Source organism: Acomys russatus, chromosome 3, assembly GCF_903995435.1.
Source record: "Acomys russatus chromosome 3, mAcoRus1.1, whole genome shotgun sequence".
Lineage (NCBI taxonomy): Eukaryota > Metazoa > Chordata > Mammalia > Rodentia > Muridae > Acomys > Acomys russatus.
This window is the reverse complement of record NC_067139.1, coordinates 31025568-31031943: the sequence shown is the minus strand read 5'-3', so window position 1 is coordinate 31031943 and position 6376 is coordinate 31025568.

Here is a 6376-nt window from a genome sequence, read left to right as displayed (position 1 = left end):
TTTGTAATATGTAAATTCTACTTTTGATAATATTCAATAATAGGAGGTATAATTTTATCTCGATATAATTGCAATTAAATAAGACTATAAGAAATTGGTAGATTTGGGCCCAGGGGTCCCGCTCAAACTAAGGCACCAGCCAAGGACAATACAGGAGGTAAACTTTAAACCCCTTCCCAGATCTAGCCAATGGTAAGAATATTCTCCACAGTTGAGTGGAGAGTGTGATACGACTTTCTCACGTACTCTGGTGCCTCACATTTGACCATGTCCCCTGGAGGGGGAGACCTGGTGGCACTCAGAGGAAGGACAGCAAGTAGCCAAGAAGAGACTTGATACCCTATGAGAATATATAGGGGGACGTAATCCCCCTCAGGAACAGTCATAGGGGAGGGGAATAATGGGAAAAGGGGGGGGGGGAGGAATGGGAGGATACAAGGGATGGGATAAACATTGAGATGTAACAAGAATAAATTAATAAAAAAAAAAAAGAAATTGGTATAGACATATGAAATACTGGTATTGGATAATAGAGGTACTCAGAGTTAAGGGTGATATTTTTCATATCTTTGTGCTTTTTCCTGAAATAGATCTGACAATACAGAATAGGAAATAAGATGAATTAGTTTTGAAATAAGTATTTACTCAGGACAAAGTTAATGTGGAAATGGAAAATGTGCAAACATGAGAGAACATTTAGAGATCATGTGCTTTCACAAACCTTCACTGACAGGGAAATTGCTGTAGCTAGGACAGGTGTGGTCCGGCTGGAGCAGGAATGCAGGTGTTCAACTTCCGTGGTAGCTCACCATGTCACAATGAATACAGTGGGTGAGAGTTTGCTCCAGGCTTTTTCTGCCTATACTATTAAGGGAAATAGTAAACCATCCTTTAGAAACTGCATCAGATGCCAATGCAACACACATGTATTTTGGTTAAGTTCCCTTCCCTTCCCTTTTCTGAGTCGGGGTCTTGCTATGTACTCACCCTGAGCTTCCCTGGAACTTGCTAGATTGGCAGGCTGGCCTTGAAGTCATATTGATCCTCCTGCCTCAGCCTCCTAATTACAGGTACATGCCACTATGCCTAGCTTAAAATGTAATTCTTTCTCAAGGCTGGAAAAAAAAAAAAAACCAAAAAAAAAAAAAAAAAAAAAAACCAACCAAAACACTATTGTCTTCTCAAGCTTGTGCTGCTGATAGGACACACAGTGGCAGTTGTGGAGGGAGCTTGATACAGCACTTGCTCCAAATGCCTGAGGCCCTGGATTTGGTTTCTAACACTGAGGTTTAGGATATGGTGTCTAATAACAGTCTTATGCCTTTGGGAGTCATCAAGCTTTACGGTCTAGAAACTTTGACAGTTGTTCTTTTCCTCTTATGTTCTCAGATTAAAGAGCGTTGTTCCCAGAGATCTGCTCTGCTCTATTTTGTACCTGTGCAGTGTCGATCAAGAACATGACACCATTTCCTATACAAACTCTCACTAGAGTCTCAAGTTATTATTTCTTTGTAAACATATACTATATGTTATATGTTAACTATGTATGCCAACATCTAGGATCCTACAATTTAATTTTAGAGATATATAGAGGTAGATTTTTTGTTTTGTTTTGTTTTGTTTTGTTTTGTTTTGTTTTTTAGCTAAATGAAAACCATTCTAAAAAATATTGAAAATGAACAACATGATGAATATTTTAAACATGCCTTGGTTTTGAATAAACAACTGGACAGAATATACAGAAATCCAATACAATATAGTAATACTATGAAATTGTATATACTATATTAACATTAACTATTGTGTTCTGCTAAGGAAATGCTTTTTAATGCATGTTGTCTTGGCATAGTTTAAGTTTACCTCTACAAGGTTCAGAGAACATCTCAAAACATTTGAAAAGTAAAATGTTTACAAATAGAATTTTGAATAGAATTATTGCAAGAAAATTTGAAACAACAATAAAATGCTAAACAAGCCATAGCAATAAAAGGAAAAAATTCTAAGACATTAGAAATGAATGCTTATCTGCTAAATACTGCAGGGATCAAATTATAAATTGAAATGCTGGTGATTTATTAAGGTCAGCCAGGATGTAGGAAAATGTGTATGGATACACACTGCTGTAGTGTGAACTGATGCAGCCTTTTGTGCAGTGTGATTTGTGAATACTTATCAAATTTAAACATGTACATACCCCTTGACCCAGGAAACCCACTTATTGGAATCTCTCATAGGGAAATATTTGCACATGCAGGCAAGGATGTGAGCATAAGAAAGGACATTTCCAACCTTCAAAAAGCCTAATGCATATTTATGTAAATAAAAATATTTGAAATAATAGACTATTAGTCATAGGTAAGTCTGTAGACATTTTAAAGGTAAGGCTGAGAAAAGAATTTGCTTCTTCTTTAGTTACATGTTTGTATTACTTGAAATTTTTATAGTGAACAAAGCCAACAAAATAATACATTCAAATTTAAAGCATCTAAGAAACAAAATTTCACTACAAGTGGCCAATGATCTATTAACACAACAATTTAAGTTCCTGAGTGTTATTGTTATATTATAAAGGATGAAAATAAGCAAATAAAATACCCAGTGGTAGAAATTATGTACACATTGTAGTTCTACAAAGAATAAAGGAAATATTTAAAGTTAAAAATAAGAGTTAACATATTAACAAATTTATATAAGAGCTGGCTCTCTGTAAAACTTAATAAGATAGAAAACCCCTTGGACAATCTAGAGACAACATAAATAACCAAAAATAGTAATGATATAATATGAAAAAATACATGGTAGTATTTCATATACTTTTAAGAAACTCTGTGTGTTTTATGAAATACATAAGATTCCACTATTGGGTCCTATTGTCTTTTTATTTCAGTTGCTGTGGTATTCAAGTGTAGTCTTTAGTTGGCTTCTTGTATTTTCCACTTCTTCACTAACAATCTCTATTTTATGGGCCTTTGCCATTACAGCCTCCTTTCACTGTAAAAGCATGGTTTCTCTTTGTTCTTTGAACATAATTGTCTTAATTATTTGGAAGGCTTTGTATACTACGTATGACACCATGATTGGCTTTCTCAAGGTTCCTACTGCCTGCCACAACTATTTTCCCAAAGACGCATCAGAGTTCCTTATGTCTTTCCATATTGTGTAAGTTTTGTTGAAGTCTGGAAATATAAATAATTATTACAACTCTAAATATTGCCTTCATTTCCCCCCCAAATGAGGGTTTGTGGCTTTTTGCTATGTTTGTTTATTTATTGATTTGGACAGACACTTGCACTGGCATTTGTTACTAACAGTCTGCATCCTCCGGGATCTCCCAGCTTATGATATGTACCCTGCCATCCACACCATGCCTAAGTGCCAAAGCTGACAGGGTTCAGCTACTGGCTTTATTTTGGCTGTGCACTTCTCTATTTTCCCTGAGAGTTTCTATCTGCCCAGATGTGAACCACACTAAGCTTTTAGCTTCTCTTAATTGAGCCACTGCTTTTACTAATGCCCAAGAACATAAATTGTTCTGAAGTCTGATCCGATTGAAGCCAAGCTCTCTGTAGTGTTATTTTAATTTTAATAACAATTAAAAATAATAATTGATCTTATGTATTGAAACTTTTCCCTCTCAAGAGAAGAAGCTCATAAAATCCACATGAATGTTATGAGACTCATGAGGCCGCTCCCCAGCAAACACCTGCAAGGAGAAGGGCTCTGTCTCTATTGCAGCTGCAGCAAATTGCAAAGAACTCCAGTCAGGAAGGTTTTGTCTGTCAATGTACATCTCAGGCAGGATTTTTAGTGAGGCAGCTGCCCACAGTCACCCTTTCTCCTGTAGTAACCCCAATAAACTCAACAACTTAGCATACTAAAACAAATGTTCATAGCCTGTAGGCATAAGGTTATTATTGTGTAGTTTAAAATTCTGATTTCTGTCTCAATGTGTAAACTGCTCCCCAGTTGTTTCCTGGTATGCCAATAAAGCAGCTTACAGCCAATCACTGAACAAGGGAGAGAATAGGGCTGGACTTCCTGCCAGTCAGGGGAGGAGTTAGAGGAGGATTCAGCCACAGGCAGAGGTGCAGGAGATGTGGAGAAGATGCGCCTGGAACAAAGAAAAAACTAAAAAGCAAGAAACTTGGGGGTTTTCACAAGGATGGAGTCAGGATAGCATAGAGGGTTAAGAACAGACTTAAACTATGCAAGATTGTGTCGTAAGTCCTTATAAACAAATATAAAAGTCTCAACTAGTTGTGTGATAGCTGGGTTAAGAGAGAAGCTAAGAAAAACAAACACAGTTTTATAAAAATAACTGCGACAATAGGCATAGGTCAAAGAAATCTCAAGGGAATTTTCAAAACATTTTAAATTGGCGAAGGACAAAACAAATTTGAAAACATAAAATACCAATCTGTAAGCAAGATGCTAGTAATTCAGTATATTGTAGGAAATTAAAACTTTAAATGTCCATGTTAAAAAGAAAAGTCTGAAGTTACTGACTCAAGCTTTGATCTTAAGAAGCTAGAGATTAAAACTTTACCTCAAATAAGTCAAAGAAGAAAAACAATAAAACATAAATGTATATCCATGAAACTTTAAACAGAACAACAAAGAACATAAAAATTAATAAAAATTTTATCAAGCTCCACTGAGAATTACCAGGAACCCAACAGTAAAAAAGTAAATTCTTCATATTAACAATGGAAAGTAAGACATCACTACAGACAATACAGACATTAGAAATGTGAAGTAGTGAACCATGAGTAAACCAATGGCTGCAAATTCAAGAGCTTAGAATCAAACGACTATCAGAGAGGCAACTTATAGGCAGATTGGTCTTAACTTCAACCACACAGTGTTTGATTTATCCATTGTTTATTCACACTATTCTATTTTTAAAGATTTACTTATTCATTATTATGTATACAGTGATGCTTACTGGTATCACTGGATTAAAATCTCACTTTCTATCAAATTTTCATTAATTTAGATGTTTTTTCTCTATTTTATTATAAAGCTTTTTATGGTTTTATCCTACTTTCTCTATTGGCATATTACTCATGGACTTTAAAGAATGCTCAGTGGTGTTCCTGGGCTTTTGAGACAATGTATTTTACTTTGTACCCAGACCAGCCCAAAACTTTTCACGCATGCTGGACCTCCTGGAAGGCCTCTTGCTTAAGCATCCCGAGTGGTGAATTACCTGAGCTGCCACATTCAGCCATCCAGTATGTCTGTGACAAATCTCTGGCACATTGCCATAGTTTATATTTCTCTGAGAAAATGTATTTAAAACCCTCTATCTTTATTTCTTTTCATTTTCCCCAATTTTTCTCTTTTTCTGAGATTACATGCACTACATGTAGATTAGCCCATTTGATACCATGTTCATTAGTCCATTTGATATGATTGTGTGGAATCTGTTTCTGGGGATGAGCATTATATTCCTTCTGCAGTTTTATTCTGTGAACAGCATTAGGAGTTAGTCTGGGTGCAAGAACTATGGTTACTCTCAGTGTGCCATGTATATGGCTGTAGATGGTTTGTGTTTAGGATGGGGACTTTTTGATGTTGGGTTTTCTGTTACTTAATCTGTTTTTCTCTTCTTCAGTATATGTTAAATCCTCAATATTATTTTTCCATGCAGTGCTTTGAAGAACACTGTGTCTCAGCATAGTCTGCCCCTCTCAGGATATACCAAGTGTGTAAATGTGCCAGCCTGGCAAGGAGGCTTGAGATGCTCTGGGTTTCAGTGAAGTCTCAGTCTGAGGGCACAGCTAGCTCCCTACATCTCCTGTCTATGGGTTCCCCTCTTCTCCTATAACTTTTAGGCCAGTTTTATAGAGGTTGCTTTTCCTTCTGTCCCATACATGCCAGAGCCCTGGAGCTGTTTGCTCTCCTCAGTGTCCCTCTGCAGATTCAGCCTCCAAGGACAAGATCTTGGTCAAACATCTATTACTACAAATGTCACCACTTTTTTAATATATGAAATATATCCAAAGGCTTTGCCTTTCCTTGGGAAGTCAAACTAAATAGTAAAGTTTAATGAGCAGTTCTTCTTGTTTTTCACTTTTTATCAGTAATAAAGGATAGAAATATAACGTAAGTGTAATGTTGTTTCTGGCAGGCCTTAGGGTTTCGGTTTGAATCTAGTTCTCACTTTGCTGCTTCATGGGAAAAGGGCATTTTCCACTTTGTGAAGCTGAGCCTCAATTTTCTTTTTGTACACCTGAGTACAAGTGTAAATGGTAATTTGAGGTTCTACCTGGTCCCTGCTTCCTGCCATCAGGGAAACTTGCTATTCTGCGGATGGTGGCAGACTTCCCAGCCTGGGATCTTCACCGAAGAGCCACGAAGTGGATCCTAGAGG